Raw genomic sequence first — 21,628 nt, forward strand, 5'->3', positions numbered from 1 at the left:
ATTCTCTGCCTTAGAAATAAAACTGCCCAGGCTGTTCTGATAAACCTGTAGGGTTAAGGCACTTCTACCAAAACAGATTTCAAAAGGCAAGAAGTCAAAAAGCAACAATTCAGTAATCTGTGTACGCTTCTATATTAAGTTTTAAGATCACCTGGTTTATATTTAGTTCACACAAATTAACCAAACATAGCAGCATACAACCTAAGAAAAGCTTAAGAAATGTATTAGATGCACAGATAAAGTGCTGTAACAGAGAAACTTGTGTAAATCTATTCTAAAATAAATAAGGTACAGTTAAACCACCTTTGACTCGTTTTAACTCGGAAAGAAATAACCTAAGTTTTAATCATTTGAATTTTAAGGTCAAGGTGAAATATACCATAACTATAACAGTGGTTGTGATCTGTATCAACTATTTGAGGCTCCTGTTCCTCTTGAGGTCTCCCAGAAACAGGAAGGCTATTGCAAAATGTGTCCATTAGACATAGTTCCTTTTACAGAAACATTTTTGTAATAAAGTCTGGTTGCTCAAATACATGTTAAAATATTTAACAAGGAAACAATTTTCTCCTGATCCAGTCAATCTTTTAAACAAGACAATGTATTTTTCCTATGACGCAGCCCACAGGAGGGAACAGAAGTAAACATCCTCCTGAACTGAAGACTGTTTTGCTTGAAGAACTAAACTATTGCATTATTATATGAGAGCAAGAAATATCCATTTGGGTTATCCCTTTCTCCAAACATGGTGCCCAGTGATACATGTATTTTTGCCTTAATCTCAAAGGCCCGTTTGTCTCCAGGTAAGGTACGTTAAAAAGAGATTCCCTTTAAGCATCTTATCACAAGATCTCTTACTGCCTTTCCATCCGGGGAAGCTTGTGTGTTAAACTGCCCTTGGAGTTTTGGATGCTACTAGATTTCTGTGCTCTGTTATCCATAATTTCAGGCACTTCGGGGCTAACATGGCTGTTTAAGTCAATGCAATAATATTACCAATATATTCAACACTCAGAAGAGTCACCACAGTTTCCTTCACACACTCAGGATTTCAAATTCTTCTTCCAATTCAAATAGCTTGTCAGTAGATTCAATGAGTTCTGTAAAAAAAGATAAAGAAAAAAATGCTTCTAAAGACATGCCTGATTTTGTTCACTTAAAAAAAAAAAACTTTGAAAGACGCATTCCAGAAAAGTACTTTGTAAGAGTGAAAAAAAAAAATCTGTGCTAGCAATTGTATGGCTTGTTTGGATACATGCCTGCTATATATTGCTTGACACTCACAAAGGATAGTTATTCTACCTGTGATTATTCTTTTATTTGCTAACGAGGAACATAACATTGCACAATTAGGCTTTTAATCGGTGCCTTACCTGCTCCTGTGGTTGTCACTTCTGGTTTTGTTGGAGGTATGAAAGGAGGCCAGTGTGGCGGGTGCTTCTGGACCAGCTCAAACATCCGTAGACTCTGCTGCTTTAGAATCTCCTGAGGACAGAATGCTTTCATTTTAAAAGCTGGCTCGGGGGACGCTTCAAACACAAAACGTGTCTGCTTAATTGAAAGTGTTTTTTAATTACGCATGTCCATCAGGAAAAAAAAGTCTTTATACAGACATACTGTGAAATCCAAGCACCATGGTCTCTGTAATACATCCCTAGTTAAAACACATCTGGAAGACAGATCTCTTGAACTGTACTACAAATTATCAGTCTTATCATCTTTTGATATCAGCTTTGATATCTGCAAACCTGTAATTTTGTTTACAGGTAGCAAGCACACTAGGAATGTACAATATTTTCTGCTTTTTAAAAGAAAGTTGCTTGCATAGAACTCTCCTCAAGTTTTCTGTTGATCAATAGCACAAAAGACAGATCTATCAGCTCCTCCAAAGGGGGAAAAAAAAAAAAAAAAAACGCATCAGATTTTGAAGGACAGGTTTTGGTCAGGAAAAAAGGTGTTCCTGAAGCCAAACGCTATTCCTCTTCAAAGAGAAGTTACCTTCTGTCCTGTATTTCAGTTATTTACAAACTGTTTTCCTTAGATGATTTTTTTTTTTTAAATAAATGCCCTTAGAGGTTGATGGTACTTTACATTCAGACGTCTGGTGCTTAGCTTAACAGCTGCATGCAGAAACATCCTCAAGTCTGTTTCCTGTGGCAGCCAGCACCTTCTGTTCTCCCTAGATCAGCAGGAGCTAGAGGCCTGCAGCACTTACAGAATCAGATCTTTAAGATAGCAGGGACTAACAGTCATAATTAGAACACGCAATCTATTATGTCAAACAATAAAAAAGGATCAGGAAGCAAATCATTGATACATCACTACAATATGGCAGTTAAACCTTAGTCATTTAGTGAGAATTAGAAGTTAAAAGCAAGTGTCACCCAGTAACACCTTCAAGTGTGGATGTTTACACCCATTTTCCAACTGGCAGGGTTTGTGGCTGGTAAAGTGCTGAACAATTTCCAATTAGCAATTCAGTAGTATTGCCTTACCCTGATGCTTTAATGCATTCTTCTCCATGGCTCATACAATTTGTATACAAAGGAAAATGCAAAGGAAAATTTTACAAAAAACAGACAATAAAAACCAGACTTTATAAAGAACAAATCGAGATGCTAAGTTCCCACTCTTACCTTTTGTACAAGACTACACCGGTTATCAAAATCACATTCTTCTTTGCAAAAGAAGCCCTTAGGGGAAAAAACAAACACACAGAGTTTTACCTTTGCAGATGGTAGGTATGTGGTACCAGCAGGTAAGGCGGTTTGACCTCTGATACAGTAATGCCCTGTACGATCAGTAGATATAAGACTCCAAATATGTGGCAGCTCTAGGGAGAGAACCCACGGGGAGAACAAGGCCCTGCAAACCCCTAACGAAATAGTCAAGCAAAAAATAGCAGCAGCTCCTGTGTGCTCCTCCATGGAGCGCCACCCAGTTCCTACAGTCCAGGTATCAGCAGAAGCTGAAAACTTGTAGATGATGGACCACCTAAGGAACATTTCCATTCTGGTATCTATACTGAAAATATTTGCTCTTCATTATGATTTTGTCTGTCTCGTTGCATCATGCCACATTTTGCACAGTTACGTAGTTAAGTATTAAAACAAAACAAAACAAAAAAACTTTCTAAAAAGCAGCAGTATTAAAAAACAGGTATGTGAATGAATGACAGATACCGGTATCTTTACAGATTGTTTAAAGCTTTAGAAACACATCCCACTGGTGACAACTGCCAATCACCCAATCACAGGATACTGGCATGGGATCAGATCCAATTTTTTCAAATACCACAGTACCCCCATGACATTTTGGGTGAATTACAAATAATACATTTGTATTTGTAATTTGGGGTGAAATACAATAATTCCACTTAAACATTTTCAACTTATGATATAAAGTAAGTTTAAGTAACTTGTCTAGAGGTGACCAAACATAAAGTAGTGATAGAATAAAACACGTAAACCTGTTTCAGTTCCTTGCTCTGACCATTATAATGCCTCTTGAAAGAAGTAAAAGCTGCTCAGTAAAGAAAACAAAGCGAGCTCCCTACAGTACAGACAGCTCCCCACTTGCCCTAAGATTCTCCATGTAGTTATGTACAAACTACTATGTGTTGATCACAGAAGACAGCTTTGTGATCTTGGTTCTGTTCAAGGAGATGCATTGCTGCCCTTACCAATGTAGAGAGACATTACTTTGAGATAAAGTACATGCATTCCAGATTTCCTGACACTTACTAAAGCTACTGAAGGGTCCAAATTCATGATCTTCATTCTATGTGGGGCTTCCTGGCAGTGGAAACTCTCATCGTCAACCGTGCCATTTTCTTCTGAATCTACAAAGCTTTGAGTGGTGTGAGGGTCCAGATAGATCAGCTCATTGCCTGGATGGGTAAAAGCCGTATGTTAAAAATAAGCAAGTGACATTAATAAGCACTTGGTCCAGAACTGTAAAATAGAAATTAGATTGCCATCGCAGTCAGTATAATCTAGACTTTCCAGCTAGGGATTCTTTAAGAGAATCGGAAGGTTTAGACACAGCGTTTCCCACAGGGTATTTAGTATAACTTCCTATTGTCACCTATTACTGTAATTTTTTGGTTGGTTATGTTCTATCTTTGTCACATACTTTTATTTTTCCATGTGAGATCCAGTACTTTTTTTTTTTTTTTTTAAATCTCAAGTGTTGTAAACACTAACATTTGACAGATTAAAAGGTACAGGATGTTCACAGATGCAATCTGTAATCCCATTAGGCATTCATTCAGAAATTGGAACAAAAAAGCCTAACTAAAACAGGTTAGGTTTTACAAAAGGACAAAATAGGGTTGCAAAATTTTGGCCCAAAGTGGGGTGAAATCTGAAGGAATGCATTTTAAATTAATTAGAGCAATACTTAATAACAGAAGGTATGCAAAAGGTGAAAAAGATACTGCTATCAGAAACAGTTTTGAAATACAAGAAAATAAAAGTGACATTTGACCAATACACTTGTCAAATGCTATCAGCTATTCTCAGTATGTTGCTCTTGTTGATGTCATCACTTATTTTTACACCTAGCTTTGCTGTTAACTTTCTGCTCCTGTTAAGGATCATCTCATACTGTTTCTAAACTCTTTTAGATATGCTTCTTCATTTATTTTATTCTATTCTCATCTTTCTTTACTTCTAGAGGTTCACGCTTAGACCCCTTACTATTTCCCCTTCAAAAAATGTTCTCTTTGGATCATCTGCACATTTGGAATAAGTTTCTTTTTTCCTTACCTAAAAATCCTATGAAATAATAGGCATTATTTGGTTTCCCTCCTAATGCTCCCAAAGACTGTGGCATCTTAAAGCATTCCTAGGAGTTCAAAAGGAATAAAGGAAATTGTCATTCATTTCTTTACTGACATCACAGATACCCAAACTTATTTGACAGTAACAAGCAATGAATTGAAAGAAAACCTTACTTTAAATGCATCAATATATACGGGATTTATGTGATTTATCCCTAGTCGTAGAGGTATAATAAGCAAGAGGGCTTTCCAGCCTGTGCAGAGTCCTCCTGCCTTCTTGCTTCGGCCAAGAGCACTTCTGTGCAAATGTGCACTGCTGTGGGACGTGCTACTGCTCTGAGGAGGGCACCAGCACATTTTTTCTGCGGGAATAAAACTAGAAATCAGTCAACGCACAGAGGAACACAAAGCAGATCTTCCTCTCAGTAGTGAATTAAGCTAGTTTGCCAGGGATCTTTATAGGGCACCCAAGACAAAACGAGCCGGGCATGGCAATTACAGCTATTTAGTAGAAGTAATTCTAGCAGACAGTATGTGCTGGCACGTCCAAGTGAGACGTTAGATCAATGATTGGGGGATGACAATTTAAGACTGCAGTGACATGTCCTATTAATGTTATTAATAGTGTCAAGCTTTGCCTATAAAACGCCAGAGAAATGAAATGGCAGCAATGATGACAGTAGAAATTCTTCAAGGAGCTCTTCACATCCAGTGATGTGAGCACGAAGTTGGCATCAGGGATCAAAAAAACACAACTGAGTTTGTATGTCCTTCTTCCCTCTTCTTACCCTTGCAAGACAAATCCATGGCCCCCCAAGTATTTGTTCATGTTTAGATACATGCTGGCAAATGGAGTCAAATCAGAAACTGTTACCAGAAAACTGATGAGGTGTCACTTCCTGATGTCTTCAATGACCACCGTATTGCCCATAGATACATAAACTGCTAATGAATTCCATTCATCAAATAAAGCAAGCTTCCTAGAAAACATTAAGGTACTAATTAATATAAACTAGTTGGATCAAAAGGGTAGCTTTACACTCAGAACCATTTATTTATTTATTTTTTCTTAAGAAAAAACATCCTTTCTGCATTTTTTAAAGTCTCCATGTAAGAAAAAGAAAACTTTAAACATTAAATGTTTAATATCTTTAGAAAAATAGGTACTGAGTGGTACCAGGAAAAACATATGCGCTGCACCATGTGCAAACTGTTTTGTCTTACTGCTAAGTGCAGTGACAGTAACAGTTCAACTACATCAAGTTTATTACTTTTTATTGCACTCGACAGTCTCTGCACTGGGTTCTTGCCCAATTGTGTCTTTTCTCATCTGGAAAAGAAAAAAATTCCTATGCCGGTTTTGCAGATTACTTTTTGCTTAAGAAATTCCACTGAATTCAGTGGAATTACTTCTGCCTGAGCCTGCGTGCACAGCAGAAATGGGGCGTTAAAAGCTAAATCAGCTAAGGGTTTGGGGCACCAAAACTTCAGTGGGAGACAGCAGCACACAGTTTTATGTCCACTTCTGCAAAATCCAAACCTTTGCGGAAGGGAGCTACACTCTTAAGCTGCACTGGCAGAATTAGCTGTTTCAAATAAGCCAGAAAGAAATGGGGGTGAGCGTTTCACCATGAAAAACTTGGCCATGAAAGATCTGGAGTCCAGGGCATGCTTCAGCTCCCCTCCCTCTTCAGATCATGTGCCTGTTCCAGGGTGTCAAAGACTTGCTGCTGAGCTCGCAGGACCTGTAGCCTAGCCCCTGCCTGAGGTAAGACACCTCCACGTACCCCTGGAGAACTGAGCAGCCTCAGTTCCTTTCAGTGTGGCTCCCAGACTATGAGGAGCTGCCCATCTTTATCCAGTAGCCTTGCTGGCAGAACTGCTGCTCAGAAAGGGAGGAATTGCAGCTCAGTTCCCTCCTCAGCCGAGATGGCTTCTCTCTGATGTTTCACACCACCACTCCGACCTACACGGTGGCACTCTCGACCTGCCAGAGCTGTGCCACTGTGCAGAAAGGAATATACATCTGTGGTGTGACTGGTGAGGGCATGCAGACGGCATAGCAGGAGACTTTCCTGCAGTTTCTTCTCCTCAGGCTCTTCCTTTATTAAAATTTAGAGGTCACCCATTCCCAACTCAGTACCTGCACACCGAGCTGTGGCATGACATTCCATGCTGCGCTTGTAAATAGATGGCAAGTACATTCCTGACTGTGGGACAGGGGGAGATGCAGCCTTCAAAACTCTGCCTGGGCCTTCTCTTGGCTGCCCCAGGGGAGTACGTTCTGAATGAGACTGGTATGATCTCACTTACTTTAGTACTTGAGCAACTGTATTTGGTCCAAACCATTCTCCAATTGACTTCCCCTCTCCAACACCCACCTGTGCTGTTTTCATAGTGAAAAAAAGACACACGTACACAAAATCAAAGAAAAATGAGACCATAAAGAATGTGGGAACAATATACAGTAAATACTGTGACTGTCAAACATTCTAGAGTAACTGCAATCTGTATTTAGCAATAACAATTATTTTCTCAATCTATGCTCTTTTCAAAACTTAGGGAGTGCCAGTTTCTTTAATAAACAAAAGGCTTCTAAACTACAATGAGAATTACAAGTTAACAAATGTTAGTGCCCTTTATTACAAATTACAGCAATAAGCTACAAGACTGTCTATTCTAACATTACTGACTCTGGTACCCAAGGCTTACAGAGTTTATCAAGAGCTACATTCTAGTACATGGCTTTATTTAGGTCTCAGGGAATGTTTCTGTACTACTAGTCTTTGCGCCCATCTGCATACCTTTTTATTTTTGTATAAGCATACACCTTGTCTTCACATCCACTTTTTAAAATTATGAATTAACATACTGCAAATTAGTGATTCAACACAGTAGAAATTTCAGTGGAAAAAACCTGAAAGTTTATGTTTGTTCTTACCCATCTGGTGGATTGAATAACAGCAAGCCTTCCTGTCGAGAAAGCATCGTAGGATTCTGTGATATTCTTCTGGTTGTTTTTTGTGTTTTTCCCATTGCCAATCTGAAAGGAAAAATTGATATAGAATAAAAAATGGTGACGTTTTCATTACACTGATCAAATGTCTAGACAGCAGAAAGCTTTATAATGAGATGTTAAAAGACATTTCAATTCATCTCAAATATTTACATTTTGTGTAGAGCTCCTAGAATTCCAAGCTTGTTATTTATCATCAAGCTGCCCTTTATCATCATAGGCTAGATTGTAAAAACAGGGAAAATAAAACAAAACAAAAACATCAACTGCAAACATATTCTGACGGATCATGCTGCGTGTTGATAGCCATTCCAGTATCTCTGAGCTTCCAAGATTATTTAAAAGTACAGGCTGTGTTTAGACCTTGTTGGATTTCTAAGCACCCATTAAATAACAACATAAGATCCATACAGAAAGTCCAAACACTCCACTGGCAGCATCCTGGGATGTGACATGCATGCTTAAGAGCTTGCACCAGGGGGGTTTGGACCTCGTGCTGCTGACAAGTGAGTAGTGAAGAGAAGGGTAAGAGCACTGTCCCACGGTGGCAGGTTTTCCCTTGGCCTCAACTTGGGTGTTACACTAAAAGGTTTATAAAATAATGGCGACAGGATTCCCCATTTGTTCTCCTTCTATGCCTATTTCTCTGCTTCAGGCTGGGATGATTTCACCCAGCTGAATATGAATTGATTCATTAGGAACTGTTACCAGGGCATCAAAGAAAGTCTCACTAATAAATTCAGGGTTTGTGCTTTTAATGGAGTACTTACGAAGAAGCGTCTGCAGACAATACCGAAGTTCCCTCAGGACCAGCACTCACCTCTCCCTAAGTGTCTGCAGATCAGTGCTTGGGCCAGCATCATCTGCCCGCATCGCAGCATACATCCCCAGCCAGCGTCCGACGAAGGACCCGTGCCTCCTGTTAGGAAAGTTCATCACAATCAGTGCAGGCTTTCAACTGGGTGCAGCACCACAGAGGACATTTCAGACTGCTAGAAAACAGATAGGGCTGCTGAAGCCTCCATGAACTGTCCTACAGATAAAAGGCACACAGCAAGACTTTGGTTCCATGCTGTTGGTCTAATTCTAATCTCTGCATTGCACAAATAAACAAAATTCATTTATTCCTTGTGGAGCTGACTTACTCTTTTCATTCTTCAAGCAGCATTCACAAACCATTTACTGCATGCTATACAACATGATCACCTGTTTACATACAGACATAAATAAACACTGATTTTAATAATCTTCATGTTTGCATAAACAGTTAAAATGATGCTCAAAATGCGCTGATACTCTAGAAATATTTTCCCAGCCTACGATGCCATCACTTATCTTGCTATTTAATTTAGAACAATGCAGCAAATCTGCAGTATACTCACCAATAGGCAAAAACTTTCTTCTATACGTAAACCACGTTAAACCACAGTAAACCACACGTGAACACACCTTGGCTTATTGTCTGACTTTGGCTTATGGTGCGTCTGTTGCTGTGTCCAGCACAGTGCAGCCCCTAAATTGCTACCAAAACCTTGCCACAAACCTCAATCCCCCTGTTAAAAGAGACCCTCTTGTTTGTTGCCCTTCTTTCGACACTCTCTAACAGGTTTATGTCTTTTTCTTATACTGTGGAGCCCAAAACTGCACTCAGTACTCAGTACATGGAATACCAACAGAGACCGCCTGGCATTTTCTCTTCTCTGCAGAAGCTCTGTTGCTAACACTGTCCAGAAATCACCACTGTCACAGACAGTAGTAGCATTCCCTCCTCCCACAGTTTGTTCTTCCCCCCAAGACTTAGACACCACCCAGAAAAAGAAGAATAATAATACTAATAAAATAAAATAAAATAAAATAAAATAAAATAAAATAAAATAAAATAAAATAAAATAGTCAAAAGCCATCAGGAAGGCAGTGGTGCAGACTGTGGAGAGCCTGGGTTCAAATCCTTCTTCTGTGAGGCTCTGAACCTATATCCCACCACAATCTCTCTGCTAATGTATGGCAGGGAAAGGAGGAAGAAAGAACATATCTCCTGCACTTTCCATTTATTGTTGACTGACAATTCTGTAGAGTTATAAAGCCTCAATCAGTGAGATACAGGGTTCTTCTCACACTGTCTCACTGTGCCCTAAGCGGAACAGCTCTCATTTAATAGATGCTTCACCACAAAATCATGAGTCATCTGCAGTTTTGAACTTTTCTGGGATCAAGTCCCTTCAGATGGTTGAGGAATCTGCTCCAGCACCTATGTAAACTGGTGCTCTACTAAGCTAGTGAGTGAACAAGAGAGAAATCCTCTGCTAGATGACTTGACAAATTGGGTCTGAAAATAGTGTTGAGGCAGAATAGTCCACGATTTTTGCCTTGGGTGCACAGAGGGATTGGGTGTTGTAGACTTCTTTTATTCTTCATTAAGATAAACATTTTCAAAAATGTGCTTGTTCAACCTTGCTCCCACTGTGTGCATGGGAGGGAGATAACTGAAAGTGGGGAGCGTTGCTTGGATCCTGCAAGTGGCTGAGGTCCAGTGGGGTTGGAGGCTTTCTTCCTCCTTTTGGAAATGCAAAGCAACCCTGCACCTCCCCTGCACTTGCAGAAGGATCGTGACAGCCCAAAGCACAGCGGCTTTGTAATTGCTGCATACACTTCGATCGGATTTACGTGGCAAGGGTTTGGTAGCAGGGGCCTGCAGGGATGGCGTCTGTGAGAACAGTCCAGACAACAGCCAGCTCCAGATAGCTCCAAAAGGGCCCCGGCGCTTGCCAGAGCTGAGCCAATAAGCGATGTTGTTTGCACCTCTGGGAGAGCAGATGTAAGCAGGGGGAAATACTGCTGCACAACAGAAGCTGGAAGAGCAAGGAGTGAGAAGCAGCCCTGCAGCCCCCAAGGTGAGTGCAGCAGGAGGCAGGAGGTGCTCCAGGCTCACAGCAGCAGTTCCCCTGCGGGCTGTGCAGGGAGAGGCCCCTGGTGGAGCAGGCTGTCCCCCTGCACCCATGGGTCCCACATGGAGCAGATCTCCACGCTGCTGCCCCCCTGTGGGTGGAGGAGCCCCCGGTGGAGCAGGTGGCTGTGGCCTGGAGGAGGCTGCGGCCTGTGGAGAGCCCCCGCAGGAGCAGGCCCCGGGCCGCAGCTGCAGCCATGGAGAGGAGCCCCCGCAGGAGCAGGGGGGCTGGGGGGAGCTGCCGCCCAGCCGTGGGGGACCCGTGCTGGAGCAGTTTGCTCCTGGGGGATGGATGGATGGATGGAGCCCGTGGGATGGAGCCGTGTGGGAGCAGTGCTTGAGGAGCTGCTGCCTGTGGGCAGCCCGTGTGGGATCAGCTGGGGAAGGGCGGCATCCCATGGGAGGGACCCCACGGGGAGCAGGGGCAGGGAGGGACCCTGAGGGTCACTGTGCTGAGTCTGCTTTGCCCGTCACGATACTTGTTGAGCCATCGCCCTGTCCTTATCTCAGCCCTGGAGCCCTTTGCATCGTATTTTCTCCCCCTTTCCCTTTGAGGAGGGGGAGTGAGAGAGCGGCCGTGGTGGAACTTGGCTGCCCACCCGCTTTGAACCACCGCAGTTGCAAAGTCCTGGGAAAGATTTCTTTCAAGAAATTAAACAAGGTGTTTAACAAAGAAATGCAGAGTTTCCTTTTGAAGGCTTCCTGGAGAATTGGGCTTCTTTCCTATTCCCAGCTCAGAGGAAGGGAATTGTTGATTTCACCTTCTTTTTTCTGACATGGAAATCAAAGGTGAACTGCTCTACAAGGACGGGCAACGTCTCAGAATCAAGCTCTTTTGCTCTGTAGTCCTTTCTCAAGGAAAAGATTGATCACACACCTTCCACAGATGTAGGGGAGCAGAGAACAATTTGGGAACTACTCTAATTCAAGTCAGTTTGGGCATAGTGGTACTTCCCTAGCTGTTTCTGAGACAGACGCATTAGCAACAGAGAGTGTTGTGCCGTCACTGGGAGGCGCCTGCGGTGATGACTTCAGAAACAGAACTGAATTGTGTCACCACAGCACTTTGGCAACAGCTGCCTCTGTGCACGTTTAGCTGGGAGGCACAGAGAAGGGTGCTGGATGCGATGAAACCACGTGAGGATTTGTGGATCTCCCCTTGAGGTGCACAGAGAGGGACCATGCCCTTCTGTAAGTGTTTTGATGCTTGGCTGCGGAAAAAAATGTGGTTTTGTTGTGAATGCTTCATTGTAGTATTCTGTAGTTTGTGTCAAGTCCTTACAGAAGCCTCAAGGTTGGTACTTTGCTCAATGATGGAGCTGCACAGAGTGAGAACAGACCCAATGTACGGGTGAGGGCCTCTGCACGTTCTCTTCTTCCTACAGACGATCAACAAATAAGGGGAGACAGAGAAGAGTGTGCTGTGGTCCTCCCATAGACCGCAAGTACTAAAGCATAAACAAGAGGCTTAAGAGTCCCCCTGTCATGTTAAAATTCAGGCAGCAATGGACTTCCTCACACGGGCTGGCCTGTCGACTAGTGTCTCAGGCTGTGGCGTATGAAGATGCACTCCGTCTGCTTTCAGGGTAGCAATGGCAGTGGGCAAGCTGCCTGACCTTAACATTTGTCATTTCATTTCTCACCTGAGTTTTGGTGGTTCTCCACGATTCATTCTTGGTCTAGAAAAAAAAAAAAAAAAAAAAAAAAAAAAGTGAATTTGGATCAAAATAAAAGGATAAAAGGATTTCCTTTCCATTAATTACATGTTCTTACCTTTGTAACAGATTTGGTTATTGACTTAGAAGGCAAATATCTGGCCAGACTGCAAGACTTGTGCTCGCAGCGTGGGACAGCTCTCGTAAAGGTGATTCAGGGCAGTTTCTGGAAAACAAGACATCAGATCTCCCAAACAGCTTTCTTTGTGCTAATGTAGGAAGGGTGAGTAAGTGTAAAGGTAAGAGCCCAGATACCGTAAGAAGCAGAAAGTGTGAAGGAAACTTCCTTCTGGCTGATACAGCTCCATATCTAGTTGTCAAGTATGAAGAGAGCAGTGCTAAGTTTCTTGGGGAGAGGAAAACAAAGAGGCTGGGAGAGTGTACAAAGAAAAAAATGGGATTCCCTATTTCAGGAAATCCTAGGAACTGGAAATAGAGATTGGAAGAGTGCTTTAAGCCAAGACAGACATGTTTTAAAACTAAAACCTAGGAGTTGAATGAACCAAGAAATGAATCCCTTTTGATTATGCAGTTGCGTCCAGTGTTATCTTGGGAAATATGGTTTCCACATAAAACGTATCTGGGGCTTGAAGTTCTCCTAAGGCCCTTCTCTGTGTATTCCCTACTGTTTGGTAAGCGCTGAGGTCACACTGCAGACAGCAGCACGTCCCCTCCCCACTACTTAGCTGTCTGTTCTCACAACACGTCTAGGAACAGAATGGCTTGGACACAACTGCGCCTAGGACCGAGTTCATTCAAGCTGCTGGACGAGGTAAAAGCTCTGGACAAGCGAAGGGGAGGGAGGGATGGGTGGACATACAATATGAACACTTTAATCTCATTTCTCTAAGAATCCTGGCTGAGAAAACAAAACAAAACAGAATCAAAAAGAACAGAACAGAACAGAACAGAACAAATGAAGCAAGCAGCTAGCTTGCTGGAGACATTGTCTGGGAAGCAGTGAAAACACTTGCAAACAAAAACACGTCAAAGGACTAACTCTTTGAGCTTAATTCTAATCCAACAGCATAACCTCAAAGTCCTGTTTCTGTTCGTAACAGGCTGGTCCAGTAACATGTCCCATTGGATGACTTTGCAGCATAGATGTCAGGAATGCAGCTTGGGATCCCCTCCTTCTACTCAGAGTTCACTTTGAAGGGATGAGCAAGTAATTCTTCCTGGGTTGACGGAAATCTAAAGTCTGTTTTCTAACACTCTTGCAGACGCTTCTCTGTCCATCGGCCTGTCCTGCCAACTCTGGTGTGAGTGTGAAGTTGTGGCAAGAGGGATTTCCCATTCCTATTTGACCTGATGGACACCAGCTTTCCTCGGAAATGGCTGATGTTGCTGAGGAGGCAGCAGTATCAAAGCCCTTGCTGATGAAGGTACAACCAGCTGGGGAGGCTTTGGCATTTCTGCACAACGCTGCTCCCTGACTGTCACTCCAGACTCAGATTCGGAAAGAAGCAAAGCAAGCTAGAGGAAAACTGGATGTCCTGGTAATTTTCTTTTTCTTTTATTTCTTCATTCTTCACTTGTAAGAAAATCTAAATCTTAACCCTTTGTTTGAAAACACGGCTTTATGGAAATGCTTATGGGTGTGCTCCTTCACCTTGTGTGGAACCTGCTTCACCTCGCTTCAGCTATAGGACACCTATGCTCCAATTTATGCTTCCCATGATAAAGCGGTGTTCTTTCGGTGTTCTTTTCTGTGATGCTTGCAGGCGAGGTTGAAAAGAGTTGTCAGTAGGATTCTTCGTTTCCTTTGCAGTATCCAAAGCTCCGTATTACCGTGGATCTTCTCCTCTGATCTGGAAAGCTTCACAGGCCAAAAGAGAATTGAGATGAAGAAGGAAATAGAGAATGCTGACCAATATTGCCAAGTACCACCCGTAAGTTTTGTGAAAGAATCCGGTGCATTTCTGTAGTGGTAGAAAGTTCATAAAATCATCGTCGTGCACTTGAAGGCAAGCAATGCTGTAAAAATGAAGAATGCAAGGCCCTGCTTAAGGACAATCTTCAGGCTGCTTCTAGATCAACAGCTTATTTGCTTCTTCCACAACCTCATCTCCGCTTGCTTAGAAGTTGTGAAGGTCGGAAGCACACTCCGTCTTTTTCATCCCCTCTGTGTATCTTTTCCCTGACAGCAACTTCTGTCTTGGCTCTTCACATCCAGCCAGAGCAGTTGCTTTGCCTCCGCAACCTGCAGGCTGACCTCTCGTGTGTACCTGTGCTGGACTGAGGGTAATGCTTGTAACGCACACAGATGCTGCATTCACTGTGACTTTTAGAAAAGAGAGCAAGAAGCTAACCTGCACAGCAGACTCTTAGGTTTCTGTATCTCTCTCTTTCTCTCTCTCTCTCTCTCTCTCTCTATCTGCATCTTTATTTCAGTACTTATTTACTTCTTTAAAGATACCTTAAATAGAATAGATACTTTAAGAAAGCTTACTTGTTCTTCCCCTTTCCTTGTTTTTAACGTTTGCTTTTCTAACCAATCCTTAATGTTACAACATTGGATTGATGCAGTACTCAGTCCTTAGAAGTTCTCAAAGCACATCAGTGATTTCTCTATTTCTCAACCTTTCCATCTTCATTGAGATCTCTCATCTGAATTTAGGTATGAGGTGAAGAAGAACACTGCAAGCAGCTGAAGCCGTATCAGACACATGCTTCTGCTAGGAAGTCATTCCGAGTGATTCCACGGTGTACTTTAGACAGGTTTGCTCTGGTCCTCTGGACTCAGCATCCCCAAGGGATATTTCAAAGCTCTCGGAAGGACCCGTCATTATCTCTGACACTGCAGCCTCCAGTAGGAAGGGGTAGATATTCCTTGCCCTTGTGCGAAGGAACTACTCAGTTAGCTGTTTCTAACCCAAATCTCGTTGTTGTCTTCTATTGACAGACACCACCCGGCTAGCCAAGCTAAACCACTGAAAATGGAAGGAGTGGGACATCTTGCAAAGCCTGCTGCTGCTTCTAAGCAGAAGTGCGCTGTAGGTGGGGACACAGCAAGAGGAAACGTCCAGGCCACGGTGGAACTGCAAGGCACCTGTCTGAGCCACACAACGAAGTCAGCGATTCCCAGTTGGAGACTGTTGCTCGACCAGTGACACAGCAGCTGGAGCGCTTCTGGTTGCTGCTGATGGGTTCCCGTGAATCAGCCAGGGACAGGAGCTATGAGAACGACTGAAGCGATTTGAAGTTACCCGAAAGAAAGAAGAGAGGAGAGAAGAAGACAAGAGGGGAGGGAAGGGGAGGGAATAAAAGGAAGGGAGGGGAGGAGAGGGGAGGGCAGGGGGAGGGTAGGATAGGATAGGATAGGATAGGATAGGATAGGATAGGATAGGATAGGATAGGATAGGATAGGATAGGATAGGATAGGATAGGATAGGGTGGGGTAGGGTAGGGTAGGGTAGGGTAGGGTAGGGTAGGGTAGGGTAGGGTAGGGTAGGGTAGGGTAGGGTAGGGTAGGGAAGGGTAGGGTAGGGTAGGGTAGCATAGCGTAGTGTAGCATAGCGTAGTGTAGCGTGTTAGAGGGGAGGGGAGCATAGGAGAGTATAGGGTAGTGTAGGGGATCGGAGTTTAGGGGAGTGTAGGGTAGGATACGGGAGGGGAGTGTAGGAGAGTGTAGGGGAGGGGGGCATAGGGTAATGTAGGGTAGTGTAGCGAACGGGAGTTTAGGGTAGGATAGGGGAGGGGAGTGTAGGAGTGTGTAGGGTAGTATAGGGGAGGGGAGTGTAGCAGAGTATAGGGACAGGGAGAATAGGGGAGGGGGTGTAGGGGAGGGGAGGAGACGGGAGGGGAGGGGAGGGGATGTGGGGGAGTGGAGGGGAGGCAAAAGTGGGGAGAGGACGCAAAAGAGGGTAGGATAGGGGAGGGGAGGGGAGGGGAGGGGAGGGGAGGGGAGGGGAGGGGAGGGGAGGGGAGGGGAGGGGAGGGGAGGGGAGGGGAGGGGAGGGGAGGGGAGGGGAGGGGAGGGGAGGGGAGTGCTACCATAAATAAAATTGCCAAATACATGACACCTCCGAGTTGACTAGGGCTGAACTACTGAAAAAGAAAAGAAAATCTATAAATAAGAGTGAGAGATGGTGAATACCTAACCATCTCTTAAAAGCAGGATTTTAAGAGAATAAGTAATTGATAAATGGAGTTAAGATCGGAGGGAAAAAAGTCCACTGTTGCAATCAATAGAGTTAAGAAGTTTTTCAAGTACATTAGGAACAAAAATTAGAGTAATGACACAGATCTGATACGGGATGGGTATTGCTTCAGTGAGAAATGATGGAAAAAAACACAACACAACACATGTGTATGTGTTGTTGGGTATTTGTAAAAAAATAAACAAACAAAAAAAAAACAAACAGGTTAATGAAAACTGCATGCTCAATTAGATGATGTTTTTGTTGTCATTGGTAGGGAATTGTGTGCTTTACAACACAATATGTGTTATATATATATATTATATATGTTTTTTATATGTTTTATATATGTTTTAATAAAATAAGGAAATGATATTTTTTTTCTACGTTTGTGGTTTCCAAACTGTAGTTAATAAACATTAAACAAGATGCAATAGGATCTCGTTAACTCTTTTGTTTGAAAAAACAGTGGCCCTGATCGAGAGGTGCAAGTGAGAGGAGACAATATTCAGTATTTCTCTATGTTGTCATTTATTGGTGAAGATGAAAGTCTGCAGTTCATGTTCATTACACTAGCATGACAACATGACCACAAGGGGGACTGTCTGGTAGTGAAAAGGAACTTCAGCATGGATTAAAAATCTTTGCCTTTCTTTATTCTGAACTGTTTTTCTTATGGCTGCTAGAGAGAGATTCTCTGCCTTAGAAATAAAACTGCCCAGGCTGTTCTGATAAACCTGTAGGGTTAAGGCACTTCTACCAAAACAGATTTCAAAAGGCAAGAAGTCAAAAAGCAACAATTCAGTAATCTGTGTACGCTTCTATATTAAGTTTTAAGATCACCTGGTTTATATTTAGTTCACACAAATTAACCAAACATAGCAGCATACAACCTAAGAAAAGCTTAAGAAATGTATTAGATGCACAGATAAAGTGCTGTAACAGAGAAACTTGTGTAAATCTATTCTAAAATAAATAAGGTACAGTTAAACCACCTTTGACTCGTTTTAACTCGGAAAGAAATAACCTAAGTTTTAATCATTTGAATTTTAAGGTCAAGGTGAAATATACCATAACTATAACAGTGGTTGTGATCTGTATCAACTATTTGAGGCTCCTGTTCCTCTTGAGGTCTCCCAGAAACAGGAAGGCTATTGCAAAATGTGTCCATTAGACATAGTTCCTTTTACAGAAACATTTTTGTAATAAAGTCTGGTTGCTCAAATACATGTTAAAATATTTAACAAGGAAACAATTTTCTCCTGATCCAGTCAATCTTTTAAACAAGACAATGTATTTTTCCTATGACGCAGCCCACAGGAGGGAACAGAAGTAAACATCCTCCTGAACTGAAGACTGTTTTGCTTGAAGAACTAAACTATTGCATTATTATATGAGAGCAAGAAATATCCATTTGGGTTATCCCTTTCTCCAAACATGGTGCCCAGTGATACATGTATTTTTGCCTTAATCTCAAAGGCCCGTTTGTCTCCAGGTAAGGTACGTTAAAAAGAGATTCCCTTTAAGCATCTTATCACAAGATCTCTTACTGCCTTTCCATCCGGGGAAGCTTGTGTGTTAAACTGCCCTTGGAGTTTTGGATGCTACTAGATTTCTGTGCTCTGTTATCCATAATTTCAGGCACTTCGGGGCTAACATGGCTGTTTAAGTCAATGCAATAATATTACCAATATATTCAACACTCAGAAGAGTCACCACAGTTTCCTTCACACACTCAGGATTTCAAATTCTTCTTCCAATTCAAATAGCTTGTCAGTAGATTCAATGAGTTCTGTAAAAAAAGATAAAGAAAAAAATGCTTCTAAAGACATGCCTGATTTTGTTCACTTAAAAAAAAAAAACTTTGAAAGACGCATTCCAGAAAAGTACTTTGTAAGAGTGAAAAAAAAAAATCTGTGCTAGCAATTGTATGGCTTGTTTGGATACATGCCTGCTATATATTGCTTGACACTCACAAAGGATAGTTATTCTACCTGTGATTATTCTTTTATTTGCTAACGAGGAACATAACATTGCACAATTAGGCTTTTAATCGGTGCCTTACCTGCTCCTGTGGTTGTCACTTCTGGTTTTGTTGGAGGTATGAAAGGAGGCCAGTGTGGCGGGTGCTTCTGGACCAGCTCAAACATCCGTAGACTCTGCTGCTTTAGAATCTCCTGAGGACAGAATGCTTTCATTTTAAAAGCTGGCTCGGGGGACGCTTCAAACACAAAACGTGTCTGCTTAATTGAAAGTGTTTTTTAATTACGCATGTCCATCAGGAAAAAAAAGTCTTTATACAGACATACTGTGAAATCCAAGCACCATGGTCTCTGTAATACATCCCTAGTTAAAACACATCTGGAAGACAGATCTCTTGAACTGTACTACAAATTATCAGTCTTATCATCTTTTGATATCAGCTTTGATATCTGCAAACCTGTAATTTTGTTTACAGGTAGCAAGCACACTAGGAATGTACAATATTTTCTGCTTTTTAAAAGAAAGTTGCTTGCATAGAACTCTCCTCAAGTTTTCTGTTGATCAATAGCACAAAAGACAGATCTATCAGCTCCTCCAAAGGGGGAAAAAAAAAAAAAAAAAACGCATCAGATTTTGAAGGACAGGTTTTGGTCAGGAAAAAAGGTGTTCCTGAAGCCAAACGCTATTCCTCTTCAAAGAGAAGTTACCTTCTGTCCTGTATTTCAGTTATTTACAAACTGTTTTCCTTAGATGATTTTTTTTTTTTAAATAAATGCCCTTAGAGGTTGATGGTACTTTACATTCAGACGTCTGGTGCTTAGCTTAACAGCTGCATGCAGAAACATCCTCAAGTCTGTTTCCTGTGGCAGCCAGCACCTTCTGTTCTCCCTAGATCAGCAGGAGCTAGAGGCCTGCAGCACTTACAGAATCAGATCTTTAAGATAGCAGGGACTAACAGTCATAATTAGAACACGCAATCTATTATGTCAAACAATAAAAAAGGATCAGGAAGCAAATCATTGATACATCACTACAATATGGCAGTTAAACCTTAGTCATTTAGTGAGAATTAGAAGTTAAAAGCAAGTGTCACCCAGTAACACCTTCAAGTGTGGATGTTTACACCCATTTTCCAACTGGCAGGGTTTGTGGCTGGTAAAGTGCTGAACAATTTCCAATTAGCAATTCAGTAGTATTGCCTTACCCTGATGCTTTAATGCATTCTTCTCCATGGCTCATACAATTTGTATACAAAGGAAAATGCAAAGGAAAATTTTACAAAAAACAGACAATAAAAACCAGACTTTATAAAGAACAAATCGAGATGCTAAGTTCCCACTCTTACCTTTTGTACAAGACTACACCGGTTATCAAAATCACATTCTTCTTTGCAAAAGAAGCCCTTAGGGGAAAAAACAAACACACAGAGTTTTACCTTTGCAGATGGTAGGTATGTGGTACCAGCAGGTAAGGCGGTTTGACCTCTGATACAGTAATGCCCTGTACGATCAGTAGATATAAGACTCCAAATATGTGGCAGCTCTAGGGAGAGAACCCACGGGGAGAACAAGGCCCTGCAAACCCCTAACGAAATAGTCAAGCAAAAAATAGCAGCAGCTCCTGTGTGCTCCTCCATGGAGCGCCACCCAGTTCCTACAGTCCAGGTATCAGCAGAAGCTGAAAACTTGTAGATGATGGACCACCTAAGGAACATTTCCATTCTGGTATCTATACTGAAAATATTTGCTCTTCATTATGATTTTGTCTGTCTCGTTGCATCATGCCACATTTTGCACAGTTACGTAGTTAAGTATTAAAACAAAACAAAACAAAAAAACTTTCTAAAAAGCAGCAGTATTAAAAAACAGGTATGTGAATGAATGACAGATACCGGTATCTTTACAGATTGTTTAAAGCTTTAGAAACACATCCCACTGGTGACAACTGCCAATCACCCAATCACAGGATACTGGCATGGGATCAGATCCAATTTTTTCAAATACCACAGTACCCCCATGACATTTTGGGTGAATTACAAATAATACATTTGTATTTGTAATTTGGGGTGAAATACAATAATTCCACTTAAACATTTTCAACTTATGATATAAAGTAAGTTTAAGTAACTTGTCTAGAGGTGACCAAACATAAAGTAGTGATAGAATAAAACACGTAAACCTGTTTCAGTTCCTTGCTCTGACCATTATAATGCCTCTTGAAAGAAGTAAAAGCTGCTCAGTAAAGAAAACAAAGCGAGCTCCCTACAGTACAGACAGCTCCCCACTTGCCCTAAGATTCTCCATGTAGTTATGTACAAACTACTATGTGTTGATCACAGAAGACAGCTTTGTGATCTTGGTTCTGTTCAAGGAGATGCATTGCTGCCCTTACCAATGTAGAGAGACATTACTTTGAGATAAAGTACATGCATTCCAGATTTCCTGACACTTACTAAAGCTACTGAAGGGTCCAAATTCATGATCTTCATTCTATGTGGGGCTTCCTGGCAGTGGAAACTCTCATCGTCAACCGTGCCATTTTCTTCTGAATCTACAAAGCTTTGAGTGGTGTGAGGGTCCAGATAGATCAGCTCATTGCCTGGATGGGTAAAAGCCGTATGTTAAAAATAAGCAAGTGACATTAATAAGCACTTGGTCCAGAACTGTAAAATAGAAATTAGATTGCCATCGCAGTCAGTATAATCTAGACTTTCCAGCTAGGGATTCTTTAAGAGAATCGGAAGGTTTAGACACAGCGTTTCCCACAGGGTATTTAGTATAACTTCCTATTGTCACCTATTACTGTAATTTTTTGGTTGGTTATGTTCTATCTTTGTCACATACTTTTATTTTTCCATGTGAGATCCAGTACTTTTTTTTTTTTTTTTTAAATCTCAAGTGTTGTAAACACTAACATTTGACAGATTAAAAGGTACAGGATGTTCACAGATGCAATCTGTAATCCCATTAGGCATTCATTCAGAAATTGGAACAAAAAAGCCTAACTAAAACAGGTTAGGTTTTACAAAAGGACAAAATAGGGTTG

This window comes from Anas platyrhynchos, chromosome 37, assembly GCF_047663525.1.
Source record: "Anas platyrhynchos isolate ZD024472 breed Pekin duck chromosome 37, IASCAAS_PekinDuck_T2T, whole genome shotgun sequence".
Classification (NCBI taxonomy): Eukaryota; Metazoa; Chordata; class Aves; order Anseriformes; family Anatidae; genus Anas; species Anas platyrhynchos.